This window comes from Chiloscyllium plagiosum, unplaced genomic scaffold (genome assembly GCF_037043375.1).
Source record: "Chiloscyllium plagiosum isolate Xiang-an unplaced genomic scaffold, Cpla_swu_hap1 HiC_scaffold_15, whole genome shotgun sequence".
NCBI lineage: Eukaryota > Metazoa > Chordata > Chondrichthyes > Orectolobiformes > Hemiscylliidae > Chiloscyllium > Chiloscyllium plagiosum.
Genome location: NW_028270153.1, coordinates 62497706 through 62512903, shown reverse-complemented (window position 1 = coordinate 62512903; position 15198 = coordinate 62497706). Strand labels below are relative to the sequence as shown.

The 15198-nt window shown below is 41.0% G+C and overlaps 1 pseudogene; it reads left to right on the top strand.

Moving 5' to 3' along the window:
- Nucleotides 1-6836: 6836 nt before the first annotated feature.
- On the top strand, nt 6837-8066 carry LOC122559945 (acyl-coenzyme A diphosphatase NUDT19 pseudogene; annotated as a pseudogene).
- Nucleotides 8067-15198: the final 7132 nt, after the last annotated feature.

The window sequence follows — 15198 nt, the reverse complement described above, 5'->3', positions numbered from 1 at the left end:
TTCCCAGGCAACTGACCCCCACTCCCTCTCCCTGAAAACTCTGAGGCTCATCCAAGCCATTTTAGATTTAGTATTTTTACATCAAATTGTTGTTGGAAGCTGAAATGTTTATTTGGCCATTGGAAGAGTGAACCTGGTTCTGTGGTCCATTCCGAGAAGGTAGGCAAGTTTAGCTTAGATATTCATGTGGAAGTGTGATAAAGAACAAAGAAAATTTACAGCCCAGGAACAGGCCCTTCGGTCCTCCAAGCCTGAGCCTGTGATGTTATGGAGAAAACAGAGGCTTATCTCTTAGGTATGGGGCTGATTAATAAATATTCTTGGATGCAGAAGATTTAGAAAAAAAACGAGGAAGGAAAGAAAGAGAGGGGGAGGTAGTGGTAATAAGAAAACTGTTAGAATGCTCGAGAGAGAGAGGATATGCCTGAGAGCCCCAAGACAAATTTATTTGAATAGAGCTAAGAAATAGATATACCCTGATATTTTTCTATGTATTCTATAAGCTGCCAACTGTGAAAAAGATGGAGATGAACAGATTTGTAAGAATATTACAGAGAAGTGCAAGATTTAGTCAGTCATTAAAATATGGGGATTTTAATTATCCTAAAGTAGACCGGATAGTAATAATGTAAGGATGGGAATGAACAAGAGATTATAGTGCCTGATCAGGAGAATTTTCTACATCTGTATGTTTGCAACCTAAGAATAAAGTAAGCAATCCTCGACTGTTCCTTGGAAATGAGGTACACCAATTAGACAAAGTGTCACAAGGAGATCATTTAGGAGACAGTGATCATTGAGGCTGCAGAAAAGGACAAGGAGCAATCCAGAGTAAGAATAAATGGGGAAGGTCAATATGGGAGAGAATGGATTTGGCCTAGATAAGATTTACAGTCAAAATAATAACTCTATTTAAAAAAAAAGACTATTCAGATATAGTAAAGGTATATTCCCAAAAGGGGAGAAGGAAGAATAAACAAACCCAAAGCTCAGTGAATGATGAAAGAGATAGTAAGATGAAACAAAAAGAGGCTTTAATACACTAGATGGCAGTTGGATAATATATTGAGATTCAAGTTTGATATATATAGTTCAGAGGGAATTTTAAAAACAAGAGCAGCAAAGAGAGTGTATGAAGAGATTGGCAGCTAACATAACACAGAATCCAAAGTCTTCTGTAGACATATAAATTGCAAAAGGGTTGTAAAAATGGGAGTAGGGCTGATTATGAACTAAGAGGATTTATGCATCAATATAGAGAGGTTAGTTGAAGTACTTAGTGAGTACTTTGCATATATTTTTATCAAAAAAGATGTGTCTTAAGTTATGGTGAAACAGGAAATAGTTGGGAGACTTGATGAATTCAAAATTGATGAAGAGGAGACGATAGTTAGGCTGTGCAAACCGAACCAAGGAAAAACTTTCCCAAGAGATTTGATTTCAGTTCTGGTGTGCAGTTTCCCAGGAGGCTAGCCAAATGATCCTGGAACAAGAGAGAAGAAGTTGCCATTGCAGATGCTTCCACGCAGTACACTGTGTGGTTGATTAATAAAATAAATTAATAAAACAACACCAAAATGAGGTTTCAATGCCTATCATTCTCTGTCCATCCCAAATACATTGCCTCTTCCTCCTCATGGTAAACCATAACCCCATGCATCTCATTTTATCCTTCTACCCCTCCCTATGCCAACTTATTCCCTCAATGTCACCTTGTGTTCCTGTACCCTCCCTCATAGCCCAACAAATCCTTCAGGTCACTGAATGCTCTGTACTTAACCCCCACAACATTACTGCCAACTTATGCCCCTGTACCCACCCCATGCTAACATATGCACCTTTACCATCCCCACATTCTTCCATATCGTAGATGCCAACCAATCTATCCATTCATCCCCATAGCACTTTATTTTCCTTATCACAACTTAGTGCTAACATGCCAACCCATTTGTACTGCTCTCTGTGGCCAAACATTAGGAACCACGCTGACATAAAATAAAATTGTCTGTTTATGACATCACTGTTTGAAATCAAAGCTCTTGTTGAGTAAACAAAACTCAGTACATTGAAATTCCTTAAATAAATCTTTCATGAAAATAAATGTTTCACTCTTACTAAATTACTTAAAGAAACAAACATTTGTATTTTACAACCACTTGAGCTGTCAATCAGACTATTCACTTAATGAACATCCAACTGTGAAATTAGTCATGAAGCACTAATCCTATACTTGTAACTGTTGGGCTATGTCAACAGATAAAGGGAAAGTACACCAATTTTTAAAAAAACTATAGACTTTTCATTAACTGTAAAGCTCAGGAGTTAAATAACTTGACAGTTCCTTTGGGATTATGCACCCTTAGGCATATTCATCTACAATTTTAACAGTCCCAAAAGGGTACCTGCTCCACTCCAGTACCTGATCTGTGCAGTACTCAAAAGATACCTGACCCCTCTCGAAAGTACCTGCTATTCCTTGACCCTAAAGGTATTTGCGACCATATCCAAAGGTGCATCCTGGTTATTCAAACAAATCCACAAACTTCAGAACAACTCTTTAACAGATGTGCACATTCCAAGTTCCATGCTACTGGAATATAAAACTCCATTTCAGTAGAGATAGCCGATGATTTAAATGGCCAGTGTCTCCTTAAAATTTGCCGTATGTCAAATCAGATTTGACCCAAGTTGGATCCTGCAAAAATGGGAAGTGCAGTGTTTGGTTGTGGGACTTGCAATTGCAGGCCATCTCTGCTGTTTATTGTGGTGAAAATCTTGCCCTGATTCTTCATAATTTAAGATCTCACAGAATTACTAACTAATTCACCTTGTGCTTGCTGCTTCCCACCTTCAGCTCACCTCTCCCAATTCATTGCCTTCTTTGACTTTTTGCCGATTCTCCTACATGCCATTTCCCTTTATATAGTTTGTGCGCAGAAATTATTGAAGAGGATGGGGCAGTTTGGCCTCAGCTGGAGTATTCTGTCCAGTCTGGATCTCACACTTTTGAAAGAAAGTGAAGGCATTAGTTTGCAGAAAAATATCATGGAATTGTTCTAACTTCAATTATGTAGCTAGATTGGAGAAGCTGCGATTATTCTTGGAGAAGAGAAAATTGAGAGGAGATTGAATGGAGATGTTCGAGATGAAAAGTGGTTTGGACAAGTAGATAGGGAGAAATTGTTCCCATTGGACAGATGGAGAAACAGTGATTGGCAAAAAAAAAAGAACAACAATGTGATGAATATCTTTACAGTGAATCATTCGGATCTGGAATGCACCTGAGATTGTGATGAGGACCGATTCAATTGTGGCCTTCCAAAGAAATTAGGATCATTATCTGAAAAGGGAAAATTTGCAGAACTAAAGGAAACAGATCAGGCGAGTTGCAATAGGTGCATTATTCTTCCAGAGAATTGGCGCAAATCCAGCCAGCCTAATGGCATCCTGTAACAATTCAATTAGTCTATGAACTCTGACCCTGCATCAATTCATCTACTCCAGAAACCTGCACTTGAGTCTTTGTTACCTTTGGCCTTGGCCCTTTTCCCACATTCCTGTCCTCTGTATTCTCCCCACAGTAAATTAGAGACAATCCAAAAATCTGCTGCTTGTGTCCTAACTCCTGTCAAATCCCATTCACCCACAGAGCTGTGCTGCTCATGTATAATGACTCCAGGTGAAGTAAATCTTAAGTTAAAAGTTCTCATCCTTGTTTTCAAATTTTTTCATAGCTTCATGCCTCCCTGTTTTTGTAATTTTATTTTGAGATATCTAATTCTGACCACTTGAATACCCCCTTAGCTCCATCATTTCTGGCTGTACCTTTAGTTTCCTGGGAGGTCTGGAAATCTCTTCCTTCATGAAGCTCCACTTAACTTCTTTTCAGTTAGCTACCTCTTTGATAAAGCATTTTGCTTTATAATGCTCATGTGAGATAACTTAGGGTATTTGTTTTCATTTATTCTTTCATAGGATCTGGCAAATCCAGCATTTATTGCCCTTTCCTAATTGCCCTTGAACTGAGTGCTTGGCTATTCTAGAAAGCAGTTGACTGGAGTCACAAGTAGGCCAGACAAGGTAGGTCAACAGATTTCCTTCTCTATAGAGAAGCAGTGAACTTTTTTCAATAATTTAATGGTGACCACTATAGGGACTAGCTTTTTAAGTCCAGATAAGATTGATTGAATTTAAATTTCATCAGCATTAGCTACTGTGTGTTACTGAACAATTTGTTGTTATAACCTAGTCATAAATGTAATTATACTGCCACTGGTTCAATGCCCTCAGTTCGTGGCAGACTCTGCTGTCCACATCCAGTCCCAATAGAAATCCTGTGCATGTAGCTTTGCTAACCTACATTGGCTTCTGATGCCTCAACATCTAAAATGAAAAATTATCTTATTCAATTGCCTTGAACTCCCCTATCTCATGAACTCCTCTAATGCTACAATCTGCATCACACTATTGTATACCCTTACCAATCCCATCACCTGTGATTAATGGTTGTGTTTTCAGCTGAGGGAATGATTCTGCTGCTTGAAGAATCTAAAACACAGGGACACAGCCTAAGGGTAAGGAAGTGTTGATTATTTAAGATAGCGATGATGCGAAAATACTTCACTCACAATTCTCTACTCCAGAGGGTTGTGGATTCATAATTTTTTATTAGATTTAAGGCTGGAACAGACAGATTGTTTTCTCTCAGGGAAACATTGGAGTTAGAGAGTAGTTTGAGAAAGTTGAGAACAAGTCCAAAGTCATCAATGATCATACTGAATGGCAGCACAGACTTGATGGGTCATATTTGTCTGCTCCAGCTCCTGTTTATTGTATTTTTGCATGAATTTTGAAGCAGGCATTGAACCCAGATTCCTGGTATCTTATCGGGCAAGATTTATTTGCAGATGTCCTGCCAAAGCTCCATCCCATCAGGCAAAGAAAATACTGGAAATAACATTTAGGAAGAGAGAAACAGGGTTGATATGTATACTGATGACATGTCATCAGAAAGTTTTATATGTATGAAATTTTAGCTCAAATTGCTCACAGACAGGAACTGGAAAGTGGTAGTAGTGTAACTGAGAACCTCTGAAGAGGTTCTTGATAGGCAGGGATGGGTAACTAAACCAAGTCTAGGGCAAGGAAGACCAAGGCTCCATCCTGAGACTATTTGCATATTTTTTCTGTTTTTTTTAAAATTACAGACAGAGAGCTCAGTTTTCCAAGATTAAAATTCTCTACACTTTAACTGATACTTTCACAGCTTGTGAGCAACAATTGTCAGTTTTTGACAGCTTAGAAATATACACACCTGATCAGGAAGCATAACAAAAGCTGACAGATTTAAAAAGCTATGGCAATAAGACCTGTAAGTGCTGCCCTCCTCGGCCCACAACTAAACCAATATTAACTATTTATAAACTTACTTGACTAGGTTTCTACTTTCTAATAGATTAATCCTCACAGGAAAACTCAGTTACTCAGACTACTGACTAATACTGCATCAAAAAATGGGACAAGATATGGTCATGGAGAAAATGAAGCAGGATTGTACAAACTATTTTACTACACTTGTCTTAACTGCTGCATTGCCTGGTTTCACTAATCAGAGTTAACACATGAGCGACAAAAGATTCATGGCATGTAAACATGTCATCTCTAGGTTGGGATTGTACATAGGTGACATATTGGAACTCTTGATGATTTTTCATTTTTTAAAATTGTTTTTGATTTGGAAATATGAGTTGACAACTGAAGGTGACCTTTGCACTGTGAGCATCAGCATTGTATTTTAAAAACAAATAAACAAACTTATATTAGTTTATAAACCCAAACCTAAAAGTTAATTGCAGGTTGTTACTTGTTCAAAGAATAGTCTAGACATTTCGTTCCAGAGATGCATTATGCCCAAACAGATATTGAATGTTAACTGCAGAGAGGGCTAACCAATCTAACAAAGGGAAACCAAAGCTTGAATTGGTCTTGAATTGTGTGTTTCAGAGGATTGTGTTAGCCAAAGCTATGGGAGAGAGTTTGCTTGCTCCCTGGTTATCCTCTCAATATACTGAAAGTTCAGAGAATAGAATCCCAGATATAAATATTAAGTAAATATTCCTTGGAGACCATGGGAAACTATTTGTATGCATGGGTGACTTTGCAAACTAAGCAAGATACAATTCCATGTACCTGTTATGTTATGGATCATACAGTCTGCTTATCCGAACTGTCCAGTTACATATTATTTTTCTTTTGATTTATCCCTTAACTGTGTCTCTTTGTCTATCTTTGTGTGACTGGGGCTAGAATAAAAAAAAATTGGGTTTCAATCATAGATAATAATTAGATTATCTTGTTGCTTAACTTTCAACTGGAAAGATTGTTTAATCTTTTGTTTAGCCTGTGTACTTAGTGTCTGATATTAGTTACTCATGAAGTCTGGTTCTGGTTGTTCAAAATGTCTGGTTAGGAACAATTGGTGTCAATTTTGATGGTCATTGAAGGTTTTCATTTTACTGCATTGTAAATACAGGGATAAGGAGGCTGATTTGATTTGGCTGCTGTCTTCGTGTTGGAGCTGATGTTGCTGAAGATTAAAATGTTGAATGAAAACACTTTGGTAGGGCTAATGGGTTCCCACTTACAATGTCTACTCTCCATGTTTCCAAATTTGGTGTATTTGCAAGGTCTTAAGCACTAGATTGCTAGTTCAAGCAGAGGGTAAAAGGTTTACTAATTTGAGCAAGAGGACAGTGGTGTTGCTGATGAACTGTAAGAGCTCTACGGTTCCAGCAACAACTATTAAGGTAATAAATTGTCCTTTTTTTGCAGCGAAGATGAATCGAGACTTGAAGTATTGGAAGGAAGCAGCTACTGTCATCTTGGCTTCAAGTGTACGAAATTGCTTTGGGAATAAAGATTCCACCAGCACACAGGCTAGTTGGCCTCCACGTTCGGTACTTAAACAAGAGAGAAATGTAATTCACTCATTGGTGGAGAAGACTGTCTTTGATTATGCTGTACTTATGTTACAGCGGAGTGCAAAAAGCAGTTTCTTGCCTCATGCTCAGGTATTCCCTGGAGGTATGGTCAATCCGTCTGATTTTTCCAGTGAGTGGATTCAGATGTTTCAGCCCTTTTGCAAGCCACCTAACTTTAAACTTGGTATAGTCAGGCAAACCTCCAAAAGAGCTCCAATTTTTGCAACGGACAGGAGAAAGCTAGGATCTGAAATCCCTGGAGAGGTGGCTTTCCGTATTTGCGCTGTTAGAGAAACCTTTGAAGAATCAGGGATTCTACTTGTGAAGCCAAATGCCCCTGAAACATGTTTGAGCAGCCAAGGAGCCATAAAGCTCACACAGTACGACCAAAAGGAACTTGCAAATTGGAGGCCACTTGTGCAGAAAAATGCAGCAAATTTTATAAAGCTTTGCAAAGAGCTGGACTGTATACCAAATATTTGGGCATTGAAAGAGTGGAGTAATTGGTTAACTCCCACTTACTTGGAGAGAAAGCGTTTTGATACTGCATTCTTCATCTGTTGTTTGCAAGAGATTCCTTTCACATTGCAAGATGGTTATGAAACTGTTTTCTACAATTGGATGTCCCCACCTGATTTTATTAAAGGCCACAATTCAGAGAAATTCTACATCCCTCCCCCGCAGTGGTATGAACTGAACAGACTCTGCCAAATGCCCCATTTCCAAGATCTGCAGCAGTTTAGCCAGCATCGGGCATTGGAAGGCTGTGAGCGATGGCTTCCAGTCCGTTTCCTTGCTTCTGATGGTTATGCAATTTTGTACCCTGGGGATGACCTTTATCCAGAGGATCCTGATTACACAGGAGAAAAGAAGATGAACGTCAGTTCCTCAAAAACTCTGGAACAATTGAGGTTAGAGGTTACCAAACTAAATCGCGCAGAGCTGAGAGGTCTGCATGGCATAACACTGTACGTGAATATTGAGCCGCAGTATAAACATCTCCCTCCACTAACTATGGGGTCATGTCAAAACTGTCACCTGTAAATTGTCTCTAATATAGAAAAAGTTATTTTGAAATAAATATTAGTGAGTATTCTTGAAAATGATCAAACTTTATGTGGTGTTTTTGTATAGTACTGGTGAAGGTAGAAATATTTTTTTAAAAAAGGCAAATTTGACAAGGCTAAAGTACAGCAGTTCTAAAAATTTGCACCTATTAATCCTGCCAAAAGCTGGTAAACTCTGGGTAGGCACATGAAACATGGATCAGAATGAGAAAGTAAAAAACCAGTCATGAATCATAGAGGATGCTCTTCACCATGTAGAATTAGCTATAGAGCATGCTTTCACGAGACATGAGCAACCCGATGATATCCAAAGGATAGCTTGTCTGTGTCAAGATTAAATGGAAAATAATCTGACTGATAATTCTTCACAGATCACTAATCCCATGCCAGATGTTTGACTAACTTAATCCAGCAGTTTCATCAATACCCTTTATAAGAAAGCAATACTGCTTGTCCAGTTCATGTGGACCCAGAAAGCCAAGTTGCCCGAGCTATGGGATTGGCATCTACCACTCAGTTCCTTCAGCTTCTAGGGGCTGTGTCCTGCCTGTCTGTGGTGCCTAGAGCTCTGTGGCATCATCGAGCCAGATTCCTGAACAGGGAGGGATTTCATTTATTGTCCAGCTCAGTTATGACCAGAAGCAGCAATTCCTGGAGATGTGTACCCGATATCCAGGAAATGTTACGGCATTTACATTCTGCACAACTCTCAAGTTCCTCAAATGTTCATTATCTTCCGAACTGGCTATTGGGTGACAAGGCATACCACAGAAGGCATGGCTAATTACCACAGTAGAAAACCCTCAGAATTGCATCACTATAGTGCTGTTCATGCATACACTAGGCCATTATTGTACAAAAAATTTATCCTTTGAAGATGTGCTTCCATTGTCTAAACTGGTTGGGAGGAGCACTGTTTTCTGCTCCCCATGCAACCTTACTCTTTGATGGGGTGAAATATTAACGAGGGGAGATGGCTGGCTGTGGGACGGTCACAGTCGTGCTTGGAGATGTTCTGCAAAGTGGTCACCTAGTCTGTGTTTGGTTTCTCCAATATAGAGTAGGCCACATTTGGTACAATACACAAGATTGAAAGAGGTACAAGTTAAATCCTACTTCAACTGAAAAGACTGTTTAGGCCCTTGGATGGTGAGCAGGGAGGAGGTGAAAAGGCAGGTGTTGCACCTTCTTCATTTATGTGGAAAGGTGTCATGGGAAAAGGGGTGGTGCTGGTGGTCATGGAATGGGTTGGGGTTTAGATTACTTACAGTGTGGAAACTGGCCCTTCAGCCCAACAAGTCCACACCGACCCTCCAAAGAGCAACCCACCCAGACCCATTCCCCTACATTAACCCCTTCACCTAACATTACGGGCAATTTAGCATGGCCAATTCACCTATCCTGCACATTTTTGGACTGTGGGAGGAAACCGGAGCAGGGGGGGGGAGAATGTGCAAACTCCACATAGACAGTTGCCTGAGGCGGGAATTGAACCCGGGTCTCTGGCACTGTGAGGCAGCAGTGCTAGCCACCGTGCCACCCACAAAATCTTTAGATAGGTTTACAAACAAGCGATCGGGTTGGAGGCTGTGTTTAATTCTAGCTGATGTTTTATTCAGCTGTTTATACAATCCTTGTAGCTGTTCAGCCTATCAAGTCCACACTATCCCTCCGAAGAGCTTCTACCCATACTCACCTCATCCCGGAGAGGATGATCCCTGCGAAATGCAGAAGGGGGAGTGAGGAGAAGGTGTGTTTAGTGGTGGCATTCTGTTGGAATTGTCTGAAATGGCTGAGAATGGCCCTTTGAATGTGAAGGCTGGTGGGATGAAAAGTGAGGGCAAGGAGGACCTGATCACACTGTCGTGAGTGATGGGAAGGAGCAAGTCGGAAGCACAGGTGATACATCGGATGTGGTTGAAGGCCGTGTCAACCACATTGAGTGGAAAACCATGATCATGGAAGAAGCAAGCCATGTCAACAGCACTGTTTTGGAAGGTGTCATCATCGGAACAGATGTGACGTAGGTGAAGGAACTGGGAGAATGGGATGGAGTCCCTGAGGGACATGGGGTGTGAGGAGCTGTAGTGAAGGTATCTGTGGGAGTCAGTGGTTTTATAGTGGATGGCAATGGACAGTTTATTCCCTGAAACGGAGACAGAGAAATCAAGGAAAGGAAGGGGAGTGTCGAAAATGGATAATGCACAAGTTATAGAGGGGTGGAAATTTGAGGCAAAATGAACAAACTTTTCAGGGTCCTGGCGAGAGCATGAAGCATTACTGAAGCAGTCGTAGATGGAGCAAAAGAAGAGCTGTGGGAGGGGACTAGTATAGAACTGGAACAAGGATTGTTCCACATACCCCATAAGGAGACAGGCATAACTGGGACCCATGTGGGTGCCCAAAGCCACTCCTTTAAATTGGCAGAAGTGAGATGAGTTAAAGGAGAAATTGTTCAGTGAGAAAACAAGTTCAGCCAGGCAGAGGAGATTGGCAATAGATGGGGAGTGTCCAGGCCTCTTGTCGAAGAAGAAGCCAAGAGTTCACAGACTGTCCTAGTAGGGGATGGAGTGTAAAGGGATTGTACATCTGTGGTGAACAGGAGGCAGTTAGGGCCAGGGAAATATTCATGCAGAGGATGTTGCATGTATGGAATTAGCTGCCAGAGGATGTGGTGGAGGTTGGTGCAATTACAACAATTAAATGGTACCTGGATGGGTTTAGAAGGATATGAGCCAAATGCTGGCAAATGAGACTAGATTTATGTAGGATATCTTATCAGCATGGATGAGGTAGACTGAAGGGTCTGTTTCTGTGCTATATATCTCTAAAACTCTATGACTCTAACTGGAAATTGTCAATATGGTGGAGGGCATCAGACGAATTGCGGAACTAGGTGGGCAGGCTTTGGACAAGCGGAGAGAGGAAATGGGCTTGGTGGGGCAGGAACAGACTGTTACGATGGGCCTAAGGGGGCAGTCTGGCTTGTTGATTTTAGGAAGGAGGGAGAAGCGAACTGACTGGGATTGAGCGACTACAAAGTTGGAGGAAGTGGGAGGAAGATCTCGGGAGGTAAAGAGGTTGGTGACAGTCCTGGCAACAATGGCTTGATGTTTGGATGTGAGGAAGTATCCGAGAGTTGCCTTTAAGTCTCTGCAAAGTAAAGATCAGTGCACCAGATTACACCAGCACCATGTCTTTTGGGGGGTTTGTTAAGAAAGTTAAGGTTGGGTCTGAGAGAGAACAATGTGGCAATTTCAGAAGGAGACAGGTTAGAGTGGGTGAGAGAAGCAGAGAAATTGAGACAGCCGAGGTCATGTCAGCAGTTTGCAATGAAGAGATTGAGGGCAGGTAAGAGATCAGGAGAAGGGTTCCAAGTGGAGGGTAAATACTTGAGGTGGGTGAAAGGGATCAGTGGAATGCGGGTGGGGGTTGCGGGTTGGAAGGCCCCTGCCCAATAAAGTGAAAACGGAGATGAAAGGGCTGGGACAAACAGTTCAACATCATGGTGAGCTGGAAATTCATTAAGGTAGAGGTATAAAGGTGTGAAGCCTAGTTCTTTTCTGGGAATGACCTTGTGACTGTCAACGGATGTTAATACAATTGTGAGCCAATTATGTCACAGAAGTATTCCACCCTTCAATGGAATGCTTGCTTTCTATCTTTAAAAAGATTAAAGTACACTGTTTTCATTATAAGGAGAAAGTGAGGACTGCAGATGCTGGAGATCAGAGTCGAGAGTGTGGTGCTGGAAAAGCAGAGCAGGTCAGGCAGCATCTGAGGAGCTGGAGAATCGATGTTTCGGGCAATAGCACATCCTGCCTGAAACGTTGATTCTCTTGCTCCTCAGATGCTGCCTGACCTACTGTGCTTTTCCAGCATTACACTCTCGACTGTGTTTTCATTGTAAGTTAATTCATTCCCCTTGCAACAATAAATTCCTGCTCTGCATCCTGTCCACAGCATCATAATGGATTACGTGCAGGATTATGTGCAGGCTGTGCTTATATGAATCAAATTTCAATTTGCAAGGGGCATTGATCTTTTAGAGAAGTAGAGGGTCTATACTTTGTTGATTGACTCCTGAAACCTATCCAGCTTAAGTTCCTACTTTCTAGAGGTTATGTTCTTCTCAGAGGGTGACGAATAGGTTCAGTGCTATTTACACAGCTCCATACAATCCATACTTGACTGTGTATGGAAATCACTGCCCATCAAAGTAGTCTACAACAAAAACATAACCAGAAGCCATATACAACTGAAAGAGACCACAGGACTATCGAACGATGTGCTATATTTGTGCCAAGTTTTAGCTTGTACAGAAGATTGACACTTATGCATCCAAAATGCCTTTGCCTTGGTGCCACCTTCGCAGCCACACCTGAGTTTGAAGAGGTCTGCTGACTGTTTTGTTGGCTTGCCTCAGATGACTTTGGTGGGCATACACTGGAGCCTAGAGGTCTGTTGCTTAGGTGCAGGTATAACCTTCTTGGCCTGATCTGATAGAAGAGTTTGGGTTCCTGGCTGAGGTGAGATAGTGTAGCAGACCACCTCTGGATTGTCCTGAAATGACAGTCCCTAAATGCCTGTCTTTTGCTCCTTTTACCTGCTGGAGCACAATGGCATTTTCTTGCCCTTCAAGGAGGTGGTTACCTGGAGGGAGGTCAAGATCCCTCAGCCCACTGTTGTCTAGCCAGTGAATGAATGCATGCATAGCTCTAGCAATACTGTGAAGGTCCTTGCACATATCCATCAAATACTGATTGTTCTGCTAGACCGATCTCTGCATGGTGGCCATCACTATTCCATGGAGGCAGTCCAAAGCCACAATAAGACAAAACCTGAGCAGGCTCCTTGGCCCTTCACTGTAGTCTGTGCATGATTTCTATCACCGCTGCCAGATGTTCACCTCCTTGTCCATGCATATCCACCGGCTCAGTAATTGCTGAGTTCGGGGCTCTTATTCTGTGCTGTACTCCAGTAGTTTTCCGAGTGTCAGAAACCTCACCTGTCTCTTCGTCCTCAGTTTACAGGCCCATATCAGTGCTGTGCTCACCACAATGTGACTCCAAACTTTGTTACATAGATTACCCACTGAAGTGAATGTTTCTGCACTGGTGGAGGTTGGTGGCATCCTGTTGGAGATGGCAAAAATGACAGTGTATGATGCTTTGAATGCAGAGGCAGGTAAATGGGGGGGGGGGGCATTCTCCCAGTCCTCTGTCCATCTCACCTGTTCTGATTATCCTATTTCTTTTACATTAGATGGGCACAATCAGGCAAATAAACTACCCTAGTGATTAAATTGATCATATTTCAGACTTGTAATGACTTGTGGAACAGTGAGGCTTGATTTGCAGTACATTATTCCCACTAGGGTTCTACCTCTCTGCATGCATATGTAATTGCCCAATAAAATGTGACCTATCTGAGTGGAAATATGTTGCAATTTAAGCTCGACTCCACTAAAAACTAAAGATTCTGTTCATTGTTTCTGAACCAGCAATCTGAAAATAGAATGTTATTTTATTCAATAGGTTTTAGTAAGGCAGTTTTAGAATTAAGTTTGCAGGTGACCATTAAATCCCATGCTTCAAGAAGAGAAAGCATCAGTACTGTATTAAAAAAAAAGCCTTGATTATATTGGTTAGCACAGGGTTAAGGTTTGTTAAAGGGTACAAATTAATAATGAAGCAACAAATCAGCTCTATCATTATAATGCATTAACAAGGTGGACAAAATGAACCACAAGGAACAGCTATTAATGGTAATAACATTGAGCAAACAGTTTTGAATGTTTATTTGTTAATTTTAAAGCTCACATTGAAATTCTATTTCTTTTGCTTAATAGTGAAACAGTTGTGAGCAATTTTTGACAGTCATGCATGCAGTTTAGGAAACTTAACAAAAGCTGATGGATCCAAACAGTCTTTGCAACAAATCTTGTAACGGGGGGTTACAAGAGTTTGGACTCAATAAATAGCAGGGTAGTGGCTTGTCATAAATTCAGATACAAGTATTATCCAACTTGCCAGTATTTTTACAACAGGGGAATAATACTTGGCTCTAATTTTTATAAGAAGAATTATATCTTCAATACTGTGTAGTTTTGTTCAGTCTGAAGAAGCCTGCTTTGAAGGCAATACAGTGAAGTTTCATTAAATTGGTTCTTGGAATCTATTTTTTTTTATGTTGAGGGAGCCTAAGTAAATTGGGCCTTCTCTGAAATTCAGAAGAATGCAAGTGATCTCTACGAAACATTCAAGATTCTGATGGGACTTGAATGAGTAGACACTGAGACATTGATTCCCCATGAAGAAGGGCCGTAGCTGAGTCTGAGAGGCTTGGCAACTGTTAGTGGTTCCCGAAGAGTGGCAGAACCCAAATTGAAGAGAAAGAAGAAATATTAAGCACAGGGGACAGCCTTAGGATAAGGAGCTGATCATCTAAGGACAGATCTCAGAAATTATATCACTCAAATAATTGTGAATCTTCAGAATTCTCAAGCCCTACAGGTTGTGGATATTCCATTACTGAGTACATTTAAGGCCAGGCTAGATAGACTTTTGGTCTCTTAAAATGGGTTGAAAATCTCAAGATTGTATTGAATGGTGAAACAGGCTCAATTGGCCATATTTCAACCATGAAAAGGTGTGAGGTGATGCTCTATGGAGGTCTAAAATATCAAGGGATTATGCATAGTAGGATCCTGAAAATATTGAAGATTGGAGGAACTTTGGTGGACATGTTCACAAAGAAGAGGAAAAGATGTACTTTGACCTCATTGATTATAAGAACTAGGAGCATTTGTTCCCTCACCAACTGACACAGGCCGGTGATCAATACAAACTATGACCTTTAGGACTGGGTCAGTATTGGTGCTACTGATTCACACTTATTGATGGATATTGAAATCTCCTATCATTCTATTACCCTGACACCCTCAGTGCCTCCTCCAAATGGTGTCCAACATGGCAAACTCATTCACTGTTTTTTTTGCGTGCAGAGGGGGCTGGATGAGTGGGTGGCGTTGTGGGTGATAAACACTAGATTACTATTATATGTTTGATGTGATGTCGTAAGACTACTTGAAGTTTGGCATCAACGCTGAAGACTCCAAGGGCAACTCCCTCCTGACTGTATACCACTGT